The following is a 25,806-nucleotide window of genomic DNA, read 5'->3' as shown; positions in this document are numbered from 1 at the left end:
AAAGCATACAATGAATGGATGAGAAATAGGGGCGTGGAAGAAGTTGAGAGGCGGAAGAGAGAGTTATATGTATGGAAAGAAAGAGAGAGGTGAAAAGATTAGTAACAGAGAGTAATAAGAGAGTGGATGAGGAATTTGGAAGGAATTTAAGTGTAAAGTGGAGGGACTGCAAGAAAATGTTCTGGAAAGAAGTGAAGAGAGTAAGACAGGGTGGATGTGAGGTTAGCAGGGGAGTGAAAGATAAAAATGGTAGATTACTAGTGGAGAAGGGAGAAAAAGTGAGCAGATGGACAGAACACTTTAAGGAATTGTTGAACATACAGGATGGAAGTAATGCGAGTATAAGTGGCTGGGGAATGGCTGGGAGAAGGAGGGAGGTGAGAAGACAGGAAGAAATCAGTAGGACAGAAGTTGTGAAAGCAATGAAGAAAGTTAAATTGGGGAAAGCCCCAGGAATTGATGGAGTGTGTGGTGAAATGCTGAAGCATGGGGGAGAGATAGTAGTAGAATGGATGTGGAAGATGTGCAGATTGGCCTGGGAGGAAGGTAAAGTCCCGGAGAATTGGAAGTCAGGTATAATAATTCCTTTGTACAAAGGAAAAGGGGAAAGAGAAGTGTGTGGTAATCATAGGGGCATTTGTCTTCTTAGTATAATAGGAAAAGTGTATGGTAGGATACTTATTGACAGAGTTAGAGAAGGAACAGAGGAATTAGTTGGAGAAGAGCAGGGAGGCTTTAGGAAGGGAAGAGGTTGTGTAGATCAGATATTCATTCTTAGATCTTTAGTGGAAAAGTTTCTAGAGAAGGGAAAGAAGTTGTATGCGGCTTTCATGGATTTGGAGAAAGCATATGACAGGGTGGATAGACAAGGATTGTGGAAAGTATTAAGAATATATGGAGTAGATGGAAAGTTGTTGAATGCCGTGAAGAGTATGTATGATGGTGCTAAGGCTGCAGTGCGTGTGGATGGTGAACTAAGTGAATTTTTCTCTTTGGAGGTTGGGTTGAAACAGGGATGTGTCATGTCTCCATGGTTGTTCAATCTGTTCATGGATGGAGTAATAAAAGAGGTACAAGGTAGGGCAGTGGATGTTGGAGTGGCCCTGGTGAGAGAGGGTAGTGTTTGGAAACTCCCTGTACTGTTGTTTGCAGATGATACTGTGTTGTTGAGTGAAGACGAAGGGGAGCTGCAAGGCTTGGTGGATGAGTTTGGGAGAGTGTGTAAGAAACGGAATCTAAAGGTGAATGTAGAGAAGAGTAAAGTGATGGTCTTTGAGAGAGGTGAAGTCAGTGAATGTACAGCGAGGTTGGATGGGGAGGAATTGGAAAATGTGAGGACGTTTAAGTACTTGGGTAGTGTGATGAGTAAGGATGGAGGTTTGGAGGGTGAAGTGCTTGAAAGGGTACAGTAGGGAAGAAAGGTTGCTGGTTCTTTGAAAGCAGCGATAAGAAACAGGGAAGTTAGCATGGAAGTGAAAAAGTTACTACATGACAGTATTGTGATACCAACTCTAACGTATGGAAGTGAAGCTTGGACGTTGTTGGAAGGACACAAGTCAAGAGTGAGAGCAGTGGAAATGAGTTACTTAAGAGGAGCCTGTGGAGTCACATGGAGAGACAGGCTGACGAATGAGGATATAAAGGAGCGTTGTGGTGTGGATGTGGATGTGATAGGAAGTGTTATGAGGAACACACTGAGGTGGTTTGGCCATGTGGAGAGGATGGAGGGTGAAAGACTGACGAAGAGAGTGTATGTGAGTGAGGTGGAGGGGGGAAGAGGGAGGGGGAGGCCGAGGATGAGATGGAGGTATGGGGTGGAGAAAAATGGGAGAAATGGAAGTCCCCCGAGCTAAGCCCTGTACTGGAGTATATAGCCCCGCTAGGGTTACAGGAGGGAGCTACCCCTCCCGGCACGGCAGCCCGGGCGAGGCTCGAACTTGCAATCCCCCGATCACAAGTCCAGCGCGCTACCGCGCCCCCCTATGGGGTGGAGAGGTATATGAGAGAGGGGGGTGTGAGTTGGAAGCAGGGCAGTGAAATGGCGGGGGACAGGACGACGTGGAGGCGATTTGTTTGTGGCCACCCCAAACGGGATTGATGCGTCTGGCAATAGATAGATAGATAGTACATATCGGGATTCCTATCTCCCTTACCATCATCAGTTCCCCCTCCCATCTTCTCGTCTCGTCCCATTTCGTCCTGTCTCGTCTCACTTCGTCACTCCTTTCCTTTCTCCCTTCATCCGGCCTCTCCTGTCCTCGCTCATCTGGTCTTTCTTCTCTTATCCCGTCCCCTAACCTCTCCTCTTCTTAGTACCCTTTTGAACTCATCCCTTCATTCCTATTCACTCTCTTGCTTTGTCTTCGCCTCCCTTCGTCTTCTTTTCTCCTCCTCCAGCTGCCTCCCAGTTCCACTTCCTCTCCCGTCCCTCACTCTTTCCTCCTTCCTACTCACTTTCCCATTTTCTTCCACCCTCCTCTCCTTTACCTCCCCTTCCCTCTTTTTTTTTTCTCTCTCTCTCTCCCACTTTTCCCTTCACCTCCCTCTGTTCTTTTCCCTTTCCCTCTTTCCATCCATCCCCTCCCTTCGCCCACCCTTTTCTTTCCTCCCTCTCTCAGCTCCTCATTTCCCCTTCTCGCCCACTTCCATCTCTCTTCCTTCCCTCATCACTTTTCCTCCTCCCTCCCTTCCTCTCTATGTTGCTCATCCCCTCCGTCCACATTTCCTCCCTCTTTCCCTCCCTTCCTTGTTCACTCCTACTCTTCTTTTACCTCTCCCCCACCTTCCTCCTTTCCTCTCCCCTTCCCTCCCTGCCTCCCTGTGAAGCGCACCACCTGAGCGAAATACAGCTGTATCTTGTTGACATTTAGGGAAGGAGGGAGGGTGGATATGAGAAAAGGAGGGAGGGAAGGAAGTCAGAAATGATGGAGGGAAGGAGGGTGGAGAAAATAATGAAGGGACGGAGGGATGGAGATGATGGAGGAAGGAAAGGATAGATAGAGGAAGTAGGGAAGGTGGAGTACAAAGGAAAGCAAACAGCAACAGACCTTATGGTCCTTTCGAGGCTGTTTGGTACAGAGTAGACTATGACTACAAGATCTAACTCTACATGCTGAAGGATAAGGATAGTAGAGCAAGAAGGCTCCCCTCGCCTCCAAACTCTCCAGCCAAAACTGGCAAGAAAAAGTGAGAAAAACCACCACGCAGCATGGAAAAACTGACATGGAAATTTCGTAGGAAAGACTGAAAAGGAAAACTACATTCTATAATACATTATCTATAAGCTACCAGTATGAATAACCTGAAAGAGAAAGTAGTAAAGTACAATGAGTACCATAATTGAATAAATAAATAACTAATGCATGAGTTGACGGGGCATCTGCGGACACAGTGTGGAAATTGCACAGTGCACAGTGTGGATATTCAGGGGTGGTGTGGCAGCCTTGCCTGGTGCTATTAAGGTAGGCAGCAGTAAATCAGGCGCCAACTCCATTCATTCCACTTAGACTAGGAACTTTCCCATGCAGGACAAGCAAACAAGTCACCTGAAGCAGTGACCCCTGGTACATTAAAAAAAATCCCGATGGTGGCCATGTAACTAGCAGGGACCCTCAGTGATCCACAGCCCATCACAGGTCGAAAGTATGAGTAGTGACCGTTAACTCAGGGCTATTTGTGCATATACTATATTTGCATTTAATAAATTGATCCAGGCTCTAAAAAACTAAAATAAAATAAAACAGAAAATTATACGTACACAAGTGCTTTATTCAGGAGTAAACATATCAAGCTGGGGGTTGGATGCCAAATACTTATCCAGGCGACCTTTAAAGGTTTGTACTGTATTACAATCTATTACATTGGAGGGCAGTTTATTCCATATATTTACAACTCTATTGAAGAAGAAATGCTTAGCTTCATGCGACTGGAATCGTTTGCCAATTATTTTATGCCCATTGCCTCTAGTGTAGTTCGAGTGATCAACTGTGAATTATTTATCGACAGCCATGTTATCATGTCCTTTGAATATCTTGAATACTTGAATTAAATCTCATCATATCCTCCGTTTTGTTAGGTTAAAGAGATTCAGGGCTTCTAAACGTTCCTCGTACAGTTTATTTCTCAATCTAGGTATCATCTTTGTCATCCTTCGCTGCACTCTTTCAAGCTTTTCAATATCCTTTTTATAATACGGTGACCAAAACTGAACGCAATACTCCAAGTGCGGGCGTACTAAGGAACTATACAAAGTGAGGACGATATAATCGGATTTATATTCAAATGATCTGCCTATGAACCCAATCAATTTGCTGTTTTTTTTCACAGCTTCTGTACATTGTTTGCTTGGTTTCAAATCAATTGTTATTACGAAGGGTGATCAGAAAGTAATGACAGTTCGTGCTATAACATGAAAACCTTGAATGATGGGAGGTAGGGGAGCAAGGAGAGTGCAGAGTTGCCTGTCCTTACGAGTTTGAACTTGTCGCCGTATGCCTGACTTTTCTTGTTTTATTGTTGTGAGTGAATGCTTCACTCTTGTTTTTGCTCTCTGGCCAGAAACATGGATTACTCGAAAGAAGGCTGCAGGTTCTACATTTTTACGAAGTGGAAACTTGGAAAGAAAGCAACAGAGATTCGTGGGGAATTATTACAAGTTTATCCAGACACTACTCCTTCCCTGGAAATTGTTTCCCGCTGGATTCGTGCTTTCACAGCAGGAAAAACTGAATTGAAAGATGAACAACGCTCTGGACGCCCCTGGACATCCGTGACCGAAGCAACAACTGTCCGTGCACGGTCCATCATTGACGAGGATCCAACTGTAACTCTTAGGTTCTTAGCCTTGGAGCTTGATATCAGTTATGGGAGTGCATATGACATCGTGCATGAACAATTACACCTGAGGAAGAAGTGTTGTCGATGGATACCCCATTTGTTGACTGATGAGCAAAAGGCTGAACGGGTGAGGATTTGTCGTGTCTGGCTTGCTGAATTTGAACCAAATGGTCCAAAACGGTTCTCAGATGTTGCTACTGGAGATGAGTGTTGGATTTCATTCTTCACAACCCGTGACAAGCAGTCAAACATGGTGTGGTTGGGCGATGAAGACCCTCGACCTCAGATTTTGAAGGAAGGATTTCGCAGCCGGAAGCGCCTTTTCACCATCTTTTTCAATTCTCAAGGACCAATATGCGTGGATGTGATGCCTGAAAAGTCCACTATCACAGCCCAATACTACACAGACCAGGTCCTTCCACAAGTCTTGGAACACAAGGCCAACACCGCACCAACCCGCCGTCGGTCTCCCCTTTTGCTGCACCACGACAATGCTGCACCCCACAAAGCTCGCCTCACTATGTAGTACCTGGAACAACAAGGTATAACTCTGCTCCCCCACCCACCCTACTCCCCTGACCTGGTTCCCTGTGACTTTTGGTTGTTTCCAAAAATTAAATCTGCCATCGCTGGGAAGCAATTTCATCGCATCCAAGACTTGGCACGGACCGTCAATTCAGAACTCCGGAGTATACCGTCTTCAGAGTACCACGCTTGCTTCATGAAGTGGAGAAAGAGAATGGAACGCTGCATAGAGGTTGGAGGGGAGTACTTTGAAGGAATGTGAGTCATAGTTTGATAGTTCTTCATGCTAATAAAAGTTTATGGACTCACTGTCATTTCTTTCTAATCACCCCTCGTATAACTCCTAAGTCTTTTTCATGGTTTACCCTATCAAGCTGGACATTATTCATGGTATAACTTGCTCTTACATTTTTACTGCCAATGTTTAACACTTTGCATTTATTAATATTGAAATCCATTTGCCAGACTTGGGCCCAGTTAAACAGTTCATCAAGATCTCTCTGAATTGCCTGTCTTTGCAGTGCTGTATCTGCTCTGTTACCTATTTTAGTATCATCCGCATATTTTGAAATCTTACAACACAATCCTTCATCAATATCATTCACATATATTAAGAAAAGAATAGGACGTAACACTGAACCCTGCAGCACTCCACTTGTAACGTTTATCCAGTCTGACTCTTCCATTTATTATAAGTCTTTGTTTTCATCCGGTGAGCCAATCTTCTACCCACCCGAGAACACTGCTGGTGAAACCATGTGCCTTTAGCTTCTGAAGGAGTCTTTTGTGTGGAACTTTGTCAAAAGCCTTTTGAAAATCGAGGTAGACCACATCAACAGATTTAGTCTCGTCATACATGTTCAGTATATCATCGAAAAAGTCCAGCAGATTCGTGAGCCAAGAGCGATTATTACGAAAACCATGTTGCGAATCTTTTATGAGATTGTTTGTTTCTAAGTGTTTTACAAACTTGTCTCTGATAATACAGTAGTTTCAAGCAATTTGCAAACCACCGATGTTAAACTAATTGGCCGGTAGTTTTCTGGTTGGGCTCTGTTGCCCATTTTGAATATTGGGGTTACGTTAGCAAGCTTCCATTCATGTGGCACCTTACTGCTCTTCAGTGATAAGTTAAAAAGTTCAGCTAAAGGCTTTGATATTTCATTCTGTAGTTCATTCAATACACATGGTGATATTTTGTCCGGTTCTGGTGTTTTATTCTCTTTTAATCTGTTTATTGCAAGCAGTACGTCGCGATCGCTGACTGTAATGTCAGTGATTATGTTGCCCTCTTCTATAGGAATGGGGGAAACAGTTGGTATTGTATGTATATTTTCTGTTGTAAATACTGACGCGAAGAAAGTATTAAGAATTTTCGCCATCATAGTTTCATCATTAGTATGCTCTCCGTTATCTGTGACTAAGGGACCGATTGATGGAGTTATTACCTTTTTGCTTCTTATGTAACTGAAAAATTCTATGGGATTTGAATTACTGATACTTGCAATATGTGTCTCAAGATTTTTCTTACTGTGCTTCTGTGCTTACACCCTGCCTAGGTAAACTTTTTCGCCTTTGTCTTTCAACTTGTACCTTTCCTTCTTGCTGGAAGTTTGCTCTTATTCAGCCAGTCCCTAAGAAGGGTGACCATTCCCAACCCTGTAACTATCGTCCAATTGCTTTAACATCCTGTGTCTCAAAAGTTTTCGAGTCTATTCTTAACAGAAAAATTTTAAAGCAGCTTTCCTATCACAACCTTCTTTTTGATCGTCAGTATGGGTTCCGTTGGGGATGCTCCATTGGCAGTCTTCTCACCTACTTTTCAGACTCACAGTCATCCTCCTGTCGGGACTTTGGCGAAAGCTTTGCTATTGCACTAGACATCTTAAAGGCTTTTGATCGAGTCTGGCATAAATCTTTAATTTCCAAATTGCCCTCTTATGGTTTCTATCCTTCTATCTGTGCCTTCGTCTATAGCTTCTTTTCTGGTCGTTCTATAGCTGCTGTTGTAGACGGCCATCGTTCTTCTCCTAGATCTATGAACAGTGGTGTTCCTCAGAACTCTGTCCTATCACCAACTCTCTTCCTTTTATTCATTAATGATCGTCTTAGCTATACACCTAACCCTATCCACTCATACATTAATGATTCCACCCTTCATCTTTCCATTCGGTTTCTGCAGTGTCCATCTTAGCAGTTACTTCAGCAAACTAGGGATGCGGCTATGGCACACCTAATGTCTGACTTGGCTTGTATCTCTGACTGGGGCAAAAATAATCTTGTTGTTTTTAATGCACCAAAGACTCAGTTTTTACACCTATCAACCCATCAAAATCTTCCACAGGAGTACCCACTAATGTTTAATAATATCCAGCTCAATCCTGCATCATCCTTGAACATGCTTGGGGTTTCATTCACTCGAGACTTATCTTGGAAAGATCATATTTCATCTCTTGTAAAATCTGCTTCCAAGAGATTAGGTGTGCTAAGCTAACTCCATGCCTTCTTTACCCTTGCACAGTAGTTGACTTTATACACGGGTTTTATTCGCCCCTGTTTAGAGTACAACTCTCGTGTGTGGGAAGGCTCTTCACATACAGCTCTTCTCGATGGGGTGGAGTCAAATGCTTTTTGTCTCATCAACTCTCCTCCTCTTACTGGATCCCTTCAACCTCTGTCTCTTCGCTGCATTGTTGCCTCTTTATCTCTTTTCTATTGCTACTTCAATGGTCACTGCTCCTCTGAACTGTCTGCTTGCATCCCTCCACCTCCACGATGAGTGCGTAATAGCCGTCTAGCAACAAATTCTCATCCCTTTTCTGTCCAACTCTTTAATGCAAGAGTTAACTGCTACTCCCAGTCCTTCATTTATGCAACAGGTCAACTCTGGAACTGTCTCCCACTGTCTGTATGTCCTACTTCCTATGATCTCCAGTCTTTCAAACACAGTGTCCAGGCATCTCGAAATGAACGGATCTTGAATTTGGCTCTCTTTTGTATTGTTTTTGTTTTTTCTTGGAAGGAACTGTTTTGCGGGCCCAGCCTTTGGTTCCTTCTGCATCGCATTAAAAAAAAAAAAGTGACCTTTTTACTTCCATGCTCACTTCCCTGTTCCTTATCACTACTTTCAAAGAACAGGAACCTTCCTTCCATGTTGTACCCTTTCAAGCATTTCACCCTCATTACTCATCATACTGCCCAAATACCTAAATGCACTCACATTTTCAATTTCCTCCCCATCCAGCCTCACTGTACATTTAGTGGCTTCATTTCTCTCAGACCATAACTTTACCCCACCCTACAATTCACCTTTAGATTCTGTTTCTTACACTGTCTCCTGAACTCATTCACCAAGCCTTGCAGTTCCCCTTCATCTTCACTTATCAATACGGTATCATCTGCAAACAACGGTGCAGGGAGTTTCAAAATGCTGTCCTCTCTTAGGGTCAGTTCAGCATCCACTGCCCTACCTTGTACCCCTTTTATAACCCCATCCATATACAGACTGAACAACCAGGGAGACATGACACATCCCTGTTTGACTCCAACAAATAGAAAAATTCGCTCAGTTCACTATCCACTTGCAGTGCAGCTGTAGTCCCCTCATAGATACTCTTCACGGCATTCAGCAACTCCCATTTAGTCCATATGTTCTTATTACTTTCCACATTCCTTGTCTATCCACCCTGTCATATGCTTTTGCCAAATCCATGAAGGCCGCATACAATTTCTTTCCCTCTTCTAGAAACTTTTCCACTAAAGACCTAAGAATGACTTATCTGATTTACACAACCTCGCCCCTTTCTAAAACCATCCTGTTCTTCTCCAGCTAATTCCTCTGCACATTCCCCCACTTTGTCAGTAAGTATCCTACCATATACTTTTCCTATTACACTAAGACAAATGCCCTAATGATTACCAAACACTTCTTTCTCCCTTTTTCCTTTGTACAGAAATGGGAGAAATGGAGTTCCCCCGAGCTAAGCCCTGTATTGGACTATATAGCCCCGCTAGGGTTACAGGAGCGAGCTACCACTCCCAGCACGGCAGCCCGGGCGAGGCTCGAACTCGCAATCCCCCGATTACGAGTCCAGCGTGCTACCACTGTGCTACCGCGCCCCCCATTCCTTTGTACAGGGAAATAATTATACCTTCCTCCCAGGCCAATCTGCACATCATCCATATCCATTCTACCACTATCCCCCATGCTTCAGCATTTCATCACACATTCCATCAGTTCCTAGGACTTTCCCCATTTCAACTTTCTTAATTACTTCTACTACTTCTAGCCTATTGCTTTCTTCCTCACTTCTCACCTCCCTCCTTCTCCCACCCACTCCTCAGCCACGTATACTCTCATTACTTTGTCTCTGTGTTCAACAATTCCCTATAATGTCCTCTTCATCTGCTCATTTTTTCTACCATTTTCATCTTTCACTTCCCAGCTTACTTCTTTATCACCCTGTCTGACTCTTTACCTCTTTCCAGATTTTTTTTTTTTTTTTTTACATTCCTTCCATATTACACTAACATTCCTCCCAGTTCCTCTTCCACTCTCCTCTTACTCTCTTTTACTAATCTTTTCAACTCTCTCTTCCCCTCTACATATAACTCTCACTTCCATCTCTCAACATTCTTCATGCCCATGTTTCTCATCCACTCACTATATGCTTTCTTCTTTTGTGCCACAGCCTGTCTCACTTCTTCATTCCACCATGCTGTTCCTTGCACCCTCTTTTGTCTTCCCTTTACCCCACACACCACCTTACATGCTGCACAGATTTCTTCTGTGAATATCTTGCACACAGCTTCCATGTCCCCTATCTGTTCCAAATCATACTTACCCAATTGGTCCTCCACTTCTCGCTTATATTCTGCCTTTTTTCCATCCTCTTGTAACCTTTCTACCTTCCTTGTATGGACTACTTCCTCCTGTCCTTCACTTCTACTCCTCCATTTCACTTGAACCTTGACTTTGGTAGCGGTCAGAAAGTCCACCTCCCCAACCTCTGTATGCTCTTGCATCCATTATACACCTCATTCTGTTGCTCACACATAGATAATCAGTCACTGCCTTCTGTTCATTATGTTAACCACCCACCCTTCTCATCACACGCCATGTGTACCTGTGAATCATTTTGTGTCTACAGAGGGTTGGCTATCACCAATGCCCTCCCTGCACAAACATCCATAAGAGCACTGCCATTCGCATCCACTTATGCAGGCACACCCCACTCTCCAATTACTCCATCCACCGTCACATTCCCTACTTTTCTGTTCATATCTCCTATCAAAAACATCTCTCATTCCTTCCAAACTTTTTCATGCATGCTTCCATATTTGTCCAGAACTCTTCTTTCACTCTGCTTGCACTGTCTTGCACTGGCACATACACAAATGCAATTGCCCACACTTGTAGTCTAATTTTCAGTCTTACCTACACAGTCCTTGAGCCGATGGATCCATACTCTCTTATGTTCTCCTTCCATCTTTTGCACACAGCAATGCAAACTCCTTCTTATCTTGTGGAATTTATTAAGAACGTACAGAATAAATGGGAAATTGTTGAATGCCATGAAGAGTATGTACAGTATGAGGACGCTAAGGCTGCAGTGCTTGTGGATAGTGAACCGAGTGAATTTTTCTAGTTGAATGTTGGACTGAAACAGGGATGTGTCACGTCCCCATGGTTGTTCAATCTGTATATGGATGGGGTTATAAAAGAGATACAAGGTAGGGCAGTGGCTGTTGGAGCAACCCTAATGAGAGAGGGCAGTGATTGGAAACCCCCTCTACCGTTGTTTGCAGATGATTATGTATAGTTAAATGAAGACGAAGGGGACCTGCAAGGCTTTGTAAATCAGTTTGGGAAAGTGTGTAAGAAACAGAATCCAAAGGTAGGGAAGAGTAAAGTTATGGTCTGTGAGAGAAATAAAGTCACTGAATGTACAGTGAGGATGGATGAGAAGGAAATGGAAAATGTGACTGTATTTAACCCCTCTGGTGCCACGAACGACGATCATCGATTTTTCAGGATTACTTAAAATTGCGGGGAACGACGATCGTAAACGTGCTATGAAAAACTGACGGCGACATGCTTCACCCCAGTTGTGAGCTAGATCTCTTCCAACCTATCAGAACTAAATGCGGGATAAGCGGGAGGGAGGATCCTGGCCAGTACCCAGGTGGGGGGGGAGGTGAACCCTCCACCTCCCACTCACTGCGTCCCTCTACTCCACTGTCTTGTTGCTGCTCTGCCTCATGCGCTTCTCACTGCCACCATCACCCTCCCTCAACCTCCTTATCCCTCCTCCATCACTCCTCTGTGGATCCCCTCCTCCCAGCCATCTAGGGAAGGGTTATTTCCCCCTACTCCCTATGGGTTTCTTTGTGCATACAGGAACAAGGGGCATGTGTTGTACCTAGATTACTGGTACACGAACCCCAAACTGTGCCAACACTTACACCAGCAAAATACAGGCACTGCTGGGACTGTATGGGAGCACAGAAAACATATGCCTAAATTGCCACAAAAATAGAAAACTGATGACACTACAAAGCAGAAAAAATACCACTGTGCTGTGTGTAAAGTGGAAAGACAAATGAAGTGTTAAGACTCTCTCCACCTTATACAGGGGGGATACGGTGCCTACTGGAAAGAAGGACAGGGGGGAAATGACATCTGTAAGCCCAATGTCATTCTTAACTACAGCATAAAAAATGTCTTTTGTAGACAAGAGTGACATGACAATCAGCCAGGTAGAGTGTGTCCGGAAGACAGTGAAGTGATCCAAGAAACTTTCCTTTCATAAGGTCGATGTTGCTGTCCTAAATATGCACATCTACTGCAAACAGCACACAGGGATCAACATACCACTTTGTAAGTTTGTCTATACTCTTGCATACCAGATCTTGGAAAAGCATGGGACATAGGCACGAACAGTAACCGGCCGAGCAGGTTCCGCCCCCACTCTACCTGACCGACCTTTGCCAGCGGATGCAGTAAAAAGGCACTACCTTGAAGGTATCCCTCTCAGCATAGAGAGATCACGACAACAAAGAGCCTACGCGCAGAGACAGTGTCATGTATGCAGTAACTCAAAGAGAAAGCAACAAGAAAGGAAATCCACCTCGTACTGGTGTCATGAGTGCGGTGTTCCCTTGTGCCTAAAAAATTGTTTTGTTGAATACCACTCCCGACCTATTGAAAGGGAGCTATATGCAACTGTAAACAGTCAAAATAGTAGTAAGAACTGTATATGATAAGTGCAGAAAAGTAAGCAGAAAACAGAAGTAAGCACTATACATGATAAGCATAGAAAAGTAATAACTAAACTGTAAGTGGCCAGTTATCTAGGTATACGAACTATAGTGCCCTAAGTTTATCACCATATGCGCCTGATACACGCTGCGAAATTCTGCATTGTTGCCTATCCTGAAAAAACATCCACCATCTCATCAGTCACCAAGGCAGGCACTGTTACCCCTAATCTCCCAAGGGACAGCAAGGGCAGGAGGTGTGAACTACCCAGTTTATACCTCCATGGAAACCACATAATGATTGCTGTTTACAAATAATAAACTTTGTACATGGTTACTCATCTTTTTTTTCCCACCAACATAAATGTTTTGCATGCTTTAGGTAAAAAAAAAAAATTCTCTTGAAAATCTGACAGCTTATAGATCTGACAGCTCTGAGGGGAGGGGAGGTGGGAAACGGTGAGGGGAGAGGAGTGGGAGAGGGTTTGGTGTGGGTGAGGAAGTTCAAGGGAAAGGAGGAATGAGGGAGGAATGGAGTGGAACCGCAAAGAAAACGAAAGTCGCAGTGTAGTTTCTTCACAGTCAGACTGCGAAAAGTAACTTTTTTCAACTTTGACGGGCCATAGCTCAGCAATTATTTGGTCTAGAATGTTCTGGTTTGTGGCGTAAGGTGTGTAAATTCAAGCTTTAAAACTTGGGCTTAAACTTTGTACTTCTGTAAGAGCTGAAAAAATTACTTGAATTGCTTTCTGGGAGGAATCTCTGTCAAAACATTACGTACCAGAGGAATTAAGTGCATGGGTAATGTGATGAGTATGGTTGGAATTTTAGAGGATGAGGTGCTTGAAAGGGTACAACAGGGAGGAAAGGTTGCTGGTTATTTGAAAGCAGTGATAAGGAACAGGGAAGTGAGCATGGAGAAAAAAAAAAAAAAAAAAAATCACTGCATGACAGTATTGTGATACCAACTCTAATGTATGGAAGTGAAGCTTGGACGTTGTTGAAAGGACACAAGTTAAGAGTGAGAGCTGTGGAAATGAGTTATTTGAGAGATACATGTGGGGTTACATAGAGTGACAGACTGGCAAATAAGGAAGTGACGGTGCACTGTGGTGTGGATGTGGACGCGACAGAAGGCGTTAGGAGAAATACATTGAAGTGGTTTGGCCATGTGGAGAGGATAGGGAGCGAGAGACTAATGAGGAAAGTGTATGCGGGTGAGGTGGAGGGGGGGGACAGGGAGGGGGAGGCCAAGGATGAGATGGAAGGATGGAATGGAGAGGTATATGAGGGGAGTGTGAGCTGGAAGCAGGGCAGTGAAATGGCACTGGACAGGGCGACATGAAGGCGATCTGTTTGTGGCCACTCTTGATGGGATTGAGGCGCCTGGCAATAGACAGATGGAGAGACTTTTGTGAGTTACGTCACCATTGCTCTTTTTCTTTGCATGTCGCCTGCTACGTCACTGTCGCACTCCTTCACATCACCTTCTTCTTGCATGTCCCTTAGGCACTATATTTTTTAATGTCACTGTCGTAACCTATTTACAAACAGTGCAGGAATACACTATTTACATGAAGGAAGTGTAAACCAAGTAAAAAACACACAAACAAACACATCACTTTTGCCCAGGAAAGGTATCCTAGGAGAGGAGGGTATGAAGGCTGACAAGGCATTAAATGAGAAGAGGGGAGCTAGGTTGGCGCCGTGTTTCCATATGATACATCTCCACTCGTGACAATGAATTAGTGGGGAGGGGGAGGGACAGCTGCCATAGTGGTGGCATGGAGGAGATGATAGTGGTGCATCAGAGGTAGGCAGGTAACAAATTAAATGAAACGATATTATAATTTCTTTTTAAAGAGGCATGTGTGTGACTGCTGCTGTCCAATAAGCATTCCGTTGACTTTAATGAAACGTGAGAGGCAACCTGACACTATATTTATGGGTGCGCTCTTCAAACCATGATATAGCAGGTATTGTATCAAATCTTGTGAACCAAAGGAGCTTAAACTTCTGGATCATCACATGATGTATTGTGATCCGTGGGATAAATATTTATAAATAAACAGTGTCTGCTGAGATCATATTTCCTAGTAAACACTTTACCACAATCATCACACTTGAAATTCTTCACTCATGAATGAGTTTGTAGGTGTTTGGAAAGATATCTTTTCTGTCCAAACAGTTTACCACATTCATCACACTTGAAATTCTTATGGCCGTATGCTTAAACACATATGGAGAGGTCCTACATTGGTCCCTACTTTACACACTAAGGAAAGCACAAGCAAGCCCTCAATATTTACACAGTATGCTAAGAGAACATTAACCCCTAAAGCGCGGCCAATGGACTGCCGACCCCCCCCGGGTGGTGGGGTTGGATCGCGGTCTTAGTACCTGTAGGAAAATATTAGCCAAAAAATCAGAGATTAACCCTAGAACATTATACTTGGTATGGCGGATAGTACTTACATTCAGCTTTCTCCAGAGACAGGTGTTGAGCCTTCGTGGACTACCCAAGGACTTGTGGAGACTTGCAAAGTTGGGTAACAAAATCTTCACTTTCACACCTCCAGCAACCTGGTTTCCCCTCTACCACAGCCTCATTCTGTCACAGTAAACTTTATACTACAACGTACAGGTAGTTTGGAATCCGTATTTGTACAATAAACACTGAAAATAAGGCTAAAATCAACGAAGCGTATGGCCGACATGCAGCGCGGCGGCGGTCTTCCCGTCACTCAACAAACATTTCCATTTTCACAGCTAAAAACACGTATACTACATTATTATCAATCATATTACTTCCCAAAAGATCACTGCGGCGCGCTTTTTATTCTACCTTATGCCCGTCACTTTATTCTCGTTCCCGTCGGCCGCTCGCACTGACTCGGAGGAGCTAGAACTCGCCATAATGTCACTTTGAAAGCCTGCGGTAAACTGACGCTAAACAGGGGCAAACCGAGTGAGAAAAAGCTAGTGTGACAACTGGGGAAACAAGTGTTTCCTATTAGCATAAACTGCTTGTGAGAGGAGAGCGCAGATTTACAGTTCTGAGCAGTCAGAGCGCTGCCATATATCACAGTCAGGCTGGCCGGGCCGTGTGGGGGGGAGGGGGGAAAAAACGTGATACTTGGCAACAACGGAGGTCAGTAGTACAAAGGTAAAGTATGCTAATTGTAGCTAAAGGGTGGTGGTACTGATAGATAACACCAGCTGGAACATCCTTGCCCGCGTTTATTCAAAATTAACTCGAATCGCAAACACGACGATCCGCCGTTATGTCCTTTTTGGCGAGCGTCGGAAACGCAATGATCCGCGCTTTAGGGGTTAAGGGAAAGGGGGCGGTTGGTATCCCTGCGTGACCAGTTGGTACATCGGAAGTACTCCCGTGGAAGTCGCTGTGACTATACTTTGTCCAGACGATGTCAATCGGCACCAAAACAATATAATTTCCCGTCATTTTTTTATATCCGCACTTATTTGTACGTATACTTTATATACTATTATAGTAATAAACTTTTCAATCAATACTTATGTTGTAAATATGATAGCGCTGGAGATAGGTCAGGTTAGGTTAGGATAAATTTGGTTAGGTTACCTGAAAACTGGTTAGGTTAACTTTAAACAAGTTAGGATAAATAAGGCTGGGTTGAATTACTAAAATTTATGTTAGGTTTGGGTAAATGAGCACTGATAAAGGGCAATTTCGCTGAAAAATAGAGTTCTAAGATGGAGTTTGTCAGTCTTCGCACACAGGTTAGGGTAAATTTGGTTAGGTTAGCATAAAATTGGTTAGGTTAGTCTAAAATGGGTTAGGTAACGTTAGGAGAAATAAGGTTGGGTTGTTACGAAAGTTTAGGTTAGGTTTGTACAAGCAGGCCTGCAAGTGTAATTTCGATCGTATATGGCGCTCTAAGATGGCCTTCATCTGTCTTTGTGCACCGCAAGAAGTGGCTGTCCATGAACAAACACCGCTTTTTAAAGCACGTTTTACCACATTTAAAAGAAACAAAAAACACTGTAACTTGAAAACACAATTCGAGAGTACTTGAAGAATTCCATGAAAGGCTAAAGCAAGGAAAAAATGCAAAATTAGGTGGTCCTATGTCTCGTTAATGATTACCAAGAATTATGAATAGAATGCTGCTGATAACTAAAAATGGTATTATAAAAAAATGAAAAACAGTTTGCAGTGCCTGAGATTAAAACGCAAAGATGATCCAATGCTGGCACGATGCTTCATAGTTTGGCCTATGAGCGACGAACAGTACCTTTCTCGTTACATATATTAACGTATATTATTACCTTTAGCACTGACTGAACGTTCTATATTCTGTTAAATCACATGGGTAACGTATAAATGTGGTTTACACATGTCAATTTTAGGATCTCGGCTACTGTTAACTACTCTTGAAAAAATAAAAATGACAGTGCGTGTCACCCCAAGGGCAGAGACAGGCCCGAGTTTGACCTACTACTCGGTAAGGTACAGCCCGCGTGTTTTAATAACCAACGGTTCAGTTCCCGTGTATGTTTGCATTGCATTTTTAGCAAGTTAAAATATTTTTTACATAAATTACTTACATTATTCTATGCCTTCTGGAGGTCAGTAGTACAAAGGTAAAGTATGCTAATTGTAGCTAAAGGGTGGTGGTACTGATAGATAACACCAGCTGGAACATCCTTGCCCGCGTTTATTCAAAATTAACTCGAATCGCAAACACGACGATCCGCCGTTATGTCCTTTTTGGCGAGCGTCGGAAACGCAATGATCCGCGCTTTAGGGGTTAAGGGAAAGGGGGCGGTTGGTATCCCTGCGTGACCAGTTGGTACATCGGAAGTACTCCCGTGGAAGTCGCTGTGACTATACTTTGTCCAGACGATGTCAATCGGCACCAAAACAATATAATTTCCCGTCATTTTTTTATATCCGCACTTATTTGTACGTATACTTTATATACTATTATAGTAATAAACTTTTCAATCAATACTTATGTTGTAAATATGATAGCGCTGGAGATAGGTCAGGTTAGGTTAGGATAAATTTGGTTAGGTTACCTGAAAACTGGTTAGGTTAACTTTAAACAAGTTAGGATAAATAAGGCTGGGTTGAATTACTAAAATTTATGTTAGGTTTGGGTAAATGAGCACTGATAAAGGGCAATTTCGCTGAAAAATAGAGTTCTAAGATGGAGTTTGTCAGTCTTCGCACACAGGTTAGGGTAAATTTGGTTAGGTTAGCATAAAATTGGTTAGGTTAGTCTAAAATGGGTTAGGTAACGTTAGGAGAAATAAGGTTGGGTTGTTACGAAAGTTTAGGTTAGGTTTGTACAAGCAGGCCTGCAAGTGTAATTTCGATCGTATATGGCGCTCTAAGATGGCCTTCATCTGTCTTTGTGCACTGCAAGAAGTGGCTGTCCATGAACAAACACCGCTTTTTAAAGCACGTTTTACCACATTTAAAAGAAACAAAAAACACTGTAACTTGAAAACACAATTCGAGAGTACTTGAAGAATTCCATGAAAGGCTAAAGCAAGGAAAAAATGCAAAATTAGGTGGTCCTATGTCTCGTTAATGATTACCAAGAATTATGAATAGAATGCTGCTGATAACTAAAAATGGTATTATAAAAAAATGAAAAACAGTTTGCAGTGCCTGAGATTAAAACGCAAAGATGATCCAATGCTGGCACGATGCTTCATAGTTTGGCCTATGAGCGACGAACAGTACCTTTCTCGTTACATATATTAACGTATATTATTACCTTTAGCACTGACTGAACGTTCTATATTCTGTTAAATCACATGGGTAACGTATAAATGTGGTTTACACATGTCAATTTTAGGATCTCGGCTACTGTTAACTACTCTTGAAAAAATAAAAATGACAGTGCGTGTCACCCCAAGGGCAGAGACAGGCCCGAGTTTGACCTACTACTCGGTAAGGTACAGCCCGCGTGTTTTAATAACCAACGGTTCAGTTCCCGTGTATGTTTGCATTGCATTTTTAGCAAGTTAAAATATTTTTTACATAAATTACTTACATTATTCTATGCCTTCTGGAGGTACAGAGTTACTTTGTTACGAATAATTAAATATAGGGTTTGCGAAAGCCACTCCTCCCCTTAAAAAAATGTTGGAACATTCATTCATTCATTGCCAGATGCCATGTATCCCAAACAGGGTGGCCAAGGGCTTAGAGTTAATTGTTTTACAGGGAGGGGCACTAATCCTCCACCAACCCCACTTGACACGTAGGGAGAACGTTATGCCAACAGCATCTGGTGTTCCCAGGCGGTCACCCATCCAAGTACTAACCAGACCCAACGTTGCTTAACTTCGCTGATCGGACGGGAAGCAGTGTACTCAACGTGGTATGGCCGTTGGCAACCTCTACATTTTGAGGGAAGTCTTTCCCTACTTAAACTTTTAGCATACCGTTTTGATATAGGGCCCTTATGAAAGGCCCTACATTAGCTTTAAGCATACAGCCGTTAGGCCTACTCCTGAATGAATTAATAGGTTTTTGATGAGATAACTTGCCTGACCAAACAGTTTACCACATTCATCACACTCGAATTTCTTCATTCCTGAATGAATTAACAGTTGAGTGGTCAGATGCTGTTTCTGGTGAAATAGTTTACCACATTCGTCACACTACAAATTTTTCACTCTTGAATGAATTAATAAGTGCTTACTGAGATCACTTTTCCGACCAAACAGTTTACCACACATGTCACATTTGAAATGCTTCACTCCTGAATGAACTAACAGGTGTTGGGTGAGAGAATATTTTCTGCCAAACAGTTTACCACATTCATCACACTTGAAATTTTTCACTCCTGAATGAATTAATAGGTGTTCAGCCAGATGTTTTTTCTGGCCAAACAATTTACCACATTCATCACACTTGAAATTCTTCACTCCTGAATGAATTAGTAGGTGTTTGGTGAGATTTCGCTTCTGCCCAAACAATTTACCACATTCATCACACTTAAAATTCTTTAGGCCTACTCCAGAATGAATTAAAGTGTGTTTGGTGAGATCATCTTTCAGACGAAACAGTCTACCACAGTCATTGCACTTGAAATTCTTTACTCCTGAATGAATGAGTAGGTGTTTGGTGAGATTACTTTTAAGACCAAATAGTTTACCACATTCATCACACTTGAAATTCTTCACTCCTGAATGAATTAACAGATGATTGGCTAGATGCTGTTTCTGGCCAAACAGTTTACCACATTCATCACACTCGAAATTTTTCACTCCCGAATGAATTAATAGGTGCTTGGTGAGATCACTTTTCCGACCAAACAGTTTATCACACACGTCACATTTGAAATGCTTCACTCTTGAATGAATTAACAGGTGTTGGGCGAGAGTACTTTTCTGCCCAAATAGTTTACCACATTCATCACACTTGAAATTCTTCACTCCTGAATGAATGAACATGTGTTCAGTGAGAGTTCTCTTCCGATGAAACAGGATTCCACACACATCACATTTGAAATTCTTCATGCCAGAATGAACTAATAAGTGTGTGGTAAGAGTACTTTTAAGACCAAACAGTTTACCACACACATCACATTTGAAATTCTTCACTCCTGAATGAGTTAATAGGTGTTTCGTGAGAGCACTTTTCCAACGAAACAATGTACCACACACATCACACTTGAAATTCTTCACTCCTGAATGAACTACTGTATGATGAATAAGCTTGTCCTCAAAAGTGTTTTACCACACTCTAAACATTTGAACTGCTTAACTTCGGGTGAGAGGGACACCGTGTCCTGATTAATCTCATTCTCACTGAAGTACATGTCTTCACTCACCTCACACTTTAACTTTATATCTGGTTCTTTCTGTACTGGCTCCATTACTTTATCACACACCGCACACTCTACATCATGTTCTTCCTTTACCACCTCCATTATTTTATCACTTACCTCACACTCTATCTTTACATTTGGTTCTTCCTTTACCACCTCCATTATATCATTCCTTACACCTCTCTCAACTTCAAGCATATTTCTGCGACTCTACCTTGGTGTTAATCTTGCTGTCTACCACCAGTAGGATGACGTACCTTTATTGTACCAATGCTTAGTTGTAAGATGTTCCCATTACAACTAGCAATAACTGTTAAAAATTCATCACCATTACTGGATAATAATTGTAATTACAAAAAATGTTAAAATTTCAGCACAGACTACTAATCCTTTCAATATTCACTCGATTAATAACACATGCGAATGCTTCTGAACCATACTTATAAATATACAGTCCATCACTGCTGAGTCAGGCTGTCATATCAGACAGAAATTACTACCGTCTTCCTTATTTCAATAGCTGTTACCTATTGTCTCTGCAGCAACAGATACTGCAAAGGATACTGCAGCAAGTAAATTATCCAAGATCGGCTCATATATGGGGAGGGGGGGTATCTTCCAGAGGACATTACATGGAGTATAACTCTTAAGTTGTTGACCAAGGTACCTCTTGTTGAATGTGTTGACACAGCATAAGATGTGGCCACAGTCCTGTTTTATACTTATCATCTATTACTCAGGCAGCACCCTGATGACGACATTGTTTATGACTGCTTTACTGCTATGACCTCAGCTGTGAACCTGGAACAACAGCTGCCATTAGACCAGCATCTCAATGAAGTTAATAACACTTTCCGGTGAACTCTAATTTTGCATGGAGCTCATTTATGCTTTGCGAAAAAAAATAAATAAATAAATAAGTATATTCAGATTAATTTTTACTGTCATTCAATTTGCACAGCAATAAAAGACAGGGAAATGCATATAAAAATGGCAAAAGAAATAATACTCTCTCAGCATGATTAAGGGCTGGTTTGCAAAACTCTGTGTACAACACTAACTGTTATAGACAAAAAAAGACAACTGATCTGAGAGTTAATATCACTTTAATGTAACATTCATGATCAAAACATCTTTAACCCTTGAAATGTGACGTTCCTTCCTCAAGTAATGATCTAGTAACTGCTATATTACTTTTGGAATGTATTTAGAATTTCCTGCCACCTCATCATTGTGCATCAGAGACATGGATAACATCAATTTTGGCACAGTTTGACAGTATGGCATAGTGTACTGTACATCATTCCTGTGTTAAAGATAACAAAAAACTTTTTATGGAGGCAAAAGAGGGACCTTTGGGAAAACTGCTGATTCACTATTCCCCAATACCAAAAAAGGAGGATTCTTAAGCTTCTTTTTGTGCAGATTCCATTTGCATAATATACAGTATAACTTAAGAATACATTAGCCAAGCAAAACAATGGCTTACTGTTCAACACTTTATAAAGACATAGCTAGAAACATCAACATGAAGATTTGAGTCTGCACACAATCATTACCTTTTAACTCGGGTCTGCAGAGTCCACATCAGTTATCTGATGAACTGACTGCAAGCTGCTTTGTGCATGTCCAGTTGCTCTTTCACCACATACCTAAATCATAGATCACTTAATTACCCACACAGCAGTAAACTATCTGCTGGACAAGTACTTAACATTACATCAATAACCATGTAATAGTATCAGAAGTCATCGGACAGAAACCAGAAAACACAGAAACCAGTAAAGATTAAATGTCAAGTACTCCTAATAAAAAGATAAAGAGAGCAATTGTAATGACATAATTTAAACACTGAAGGTAGTACATGGTGGCAATGATCATCCACTCACTTAATGTATGGTAGTGCTGCCGACTTCTTTCCCCCTTCTCATTTTCTTTCTGTTTCTGCCTTCCTCTCATTTTACCCCTCCATTCCCTTCCTGTCACCTTTTATTACTCCTCTTTCCATATCTAGTGGCTCAGTCCTGAGTGACAAGCCCACTAGTTTCCTATAACCCAGGAAACCATTACAACTCAGGCAGGTAACAACCAATTTACAGGGTGAAGTGGGACCTGATATGGTGCCCCCGTTAAATGGGAGGAGAGATGCAAATGTGGCAGTCATCCAGGAACCAAACCTCCACATTCTTCCTCGCACCTTGCTAGGGTGAGGCACTGTCAGCCGCAAAGGAACATCAGTTTAGTGCATGGGACAACCCTGCAGAGTTCGTTGCTTGCCTGTAGCTAATGAGTCCGATCAGCCAGACAGACTGGGGTTGATCTGCAACAAAAAACTTCCATTGAATATATCACAGATCTGATAAGTCCTATGTGGTGAATATGGGTGCCAAGTTTCTCAGCCTAGAGCCACCTCTGTGCCACCAGACTATAGCTAACTACTGATTGCTCTCGCATTTGTTTCCTAAAGTAGATTGGATACTTCCAACGCCTGCCTAGTGCTGGTATACTGACTTATTGTACTTTGTCACCAACAAAACCCTCAACAATCACAGGACATTAAAAATGGCAAATGCATTGGATTCAAAAGTCATACATAGCCCCCCCAGTTAAGTATATTTTTGGATCAAGTGAATAGGTTCGTCCTTAGATAATCCATAATAATTGAAGCCAGGATAACATGAGCCTAGATCAGAGTTTATTATTACAAGGATAACTTTACTATTCACACACAAGTCTTGCCTAACTCAAACTGTCTAACCTAACAAAACAATACAACCTAACCCAACCAAAAATAACCTAACCAATCCAGTCAATGCTAACTTAACCAAGTCAACCCTAACCTAATCTAAAACAGTCTAAACTAACTTTATTTAACCATAATATAGCCTAATATAACCTAAGCTAACCAATGGTAACTTATCCAGACACACTGAAATATCAAATATTAGACAAGCTTAGAATAATAATTTTGCATGAAATTATTTATTTAAAGTGGAAATACAAAAAATACAAGTCTTTCACCTCAGCTTTACATTCAACAGGATTAACTTTCTTTTCTTTATGAATTATGAGCCTGGTGTGGTACAATATCATGATTGGCAATGAGTGTGCACATCTAACCCACTGAATGCTTAGTTTACTGTGCATTTACGATAATACATGCCAATCCAAGTCTGCATTATTGAAATTTTTATTAATAAACAGTAAGGCCATCGAGTAATTTGTCGGTACTTTTGACCATTGGTGGCCTTCGTACTAGTAACCTCAACCTGTAGGTCTGTCCCAAACCATGATGTGTGTGTGTGTATTTACCTATTTGTACTCCCCTCTCTGTAAAACAAATAACTCAGTGTCAAATGGCCACCCTTTACGGGATTGTGGTGTCTGGCAGTAGATAGTAGATAGATAGATAGTACAGTACCCTCGCATCCAGCACGGTAATATTGTCATGTATGGGTCACGTGTTGGACCAAAAACATGTTGGACTAACAACAGAGCTTATGGGGAAAAATGAATTATGTCAGCAACCCTTGGAAAAGTCACCCTAAATACCTACCATAAACCTATACAAATATTGGTACTATTGTAATTATAATAAATGGTACTGTGCTATGAATGATAACTAACCTTTTAGGATAGTGTTGGTGGGCTTGCTGGGAATGGAAGGTGGTATCCAAGGCTGTAGTTAGTCCTACTGGGTCCCCGGAGGATGGCTGCTGGCGTCACAAGGGGGTAATGGCTGTTGCTCCTCCTCAACCTCCCTCATAAGTCCTTCGAAATCAAATCTCCCTCATAAATCCTTCGAAATCACACTCAGAATCACTGTCTTCGTCCATTAATCCTCGGCAAAGTGCATGCTTCTCACAATGTTTCCAGAGCCCCGTCTTGTGACTGTGGAAAGTGATCGCTGTCGCTGACTCGGTAGAGAATAAGGAGAAGCAACTTTGTTTATAAACTGGTACGCACGCCGATGAGAAGGGTTTCAAAACGATTGATATTTATTCTAAAATATTAATATGTATTTAGTGTCAGGCTAAATGTTCAATGCTGTAGTACGATACATTGTCTGTTGAGTCGCCTGGGTTTTGCTCACACTGTTTTCCCCATCGTATCCTTGGCAGGAATCCATCCAGATGAATTCCAAATGCCCGTGGTATCGTCGGCAATTTTACCATGTTACTGTTCCGATTTACCATCGTATCCTCGGCAAACCTGGTATGAAGTGTCGTGTGATAGCCTTCGGCTGCCAGGATCTTGTCTTAAGTTTTTTATTATGATCACATTGGCTTCATTCGTGTCGTAGGCCTTGGCAATGTCAATTTTCCTCTCCCCTTCTTCCTCTCGATGCTTTCTAGCTTAGTGGCCTGAGGGAGGTGCCGACGCTTCTTGGGGTTCTCAGAAGGCTTCCTAGGCATGGTGAGCAAGGTAAAATGCATTAACAAGGGCAGAAAATGCAGCAAGAAAAAAGCACCTACCAACGCAATTATGCGACTGAGTGGCTCTGTGGCGGGAGAAATGTAAACAAAACATCACGTGACACTAGAAGCGTTTTTAATTGGGTGGCATCACGATCACGTCACGATAGCGGGCGGGGAAGGCTACTTGATCAGAAGTTTTTCATTGGCTATCATCATCATGGGAATGTCCAGTATGGCCGTGTTGGACCGGGGGTGATCGTGCTAGAGTGAACTCTGCGGATTTGGCCCACTTCTCGGAGCTCTGTGCGTGTTATGCTAACACACTCGTGTTGCAGCAATTAAATCGTATTAAATAATACTAATTAATTGCTCACCGTGCTGGACTCGAATTGTGCTGGACTAACGCGTGCTGGACGCGAGGGTACTGTATACAGGAACTGAGCTAAGCTCGTATTGTCCTGTCTCCATATCTACATTTATCTAGTCTAGTTTTAAACACATGAATGTTTTTTGCCTGCACAACCTCTTTGTCTAAGTCATTCCAAATACTTATGCTTCTATTCGGGAAACAGAACCTTTTAAGATCATCAAGGCATCTACTTTTCCTTAACCTGAAGTCGTGACCTCTTGTTCTTCCATCATCCAACACAGAGAGATCCTCTCTATCGACCCTTTCCAATTCTCTTGCATTTCTAAACATTGTGATCGTCACCTCTTTCCATTCTCTCGCGCAGTGTTGGTAATTTCAGTTTTTCCAATCTCTTCTCGTAGGTCAGATCCCTTAAGCATGGTATCATCCTCGTTGCCATCCGTTGAACCCTCTCCAGTTTATAAACTGGAACCCTCTCCAGTATGCCTCTTAAAATGAGGTGACCATACCACAGCTGCATACTTTAGTCATGGTCTTATCATGGTCACTGTCAACTCCATCA

At 42.2% G+C, this 25,806-nt stretch overlaps 1 non-coding gene and 1 pseudogene across 1 annotated transcript; both read right to left on the bottom strand.

Annotated features, from left to right (window-relative positions):
- LOC145402722 (uncharacterized) overlaps positions 1 to 20,618 on the bottom strand; it is a 123,667-nt pseudogene extending 103,049 nt beyond the window's left edge.
- On the bottom strand, positions 18,897 to 19,015 carry LOC145402778 (5S ribosomal RNA). The gene has a single exon (XR_013897878.1). It is a non-coding gene; the product is annotated as a 5S ribosomal RNA (ribosomal RNA).
- Positions 20,619 to 25,806: the final 5,188 nt, after the last annotated feature.

The sequence above is a fragment of the Coenobita brevimanus genome, chromosome 58 (assembly GCF_032717465.1).
Source record: "Coenobita brevimanus isolate Jiangsu-jjx chromosome 58, ASM3271746v2, whole genome shotgun sequence".
Classification (NCBI taxonomy): domain Eukaryota; kingdom Metazoa; phylum Arthropoda; class Malacostraca; order Decapoda; family Coenobitidae; genus Coenobita; species Coenobita brevimanus.
This window is presented reverse-complemented; position numbering and strand designations above follow the sequence as displayed.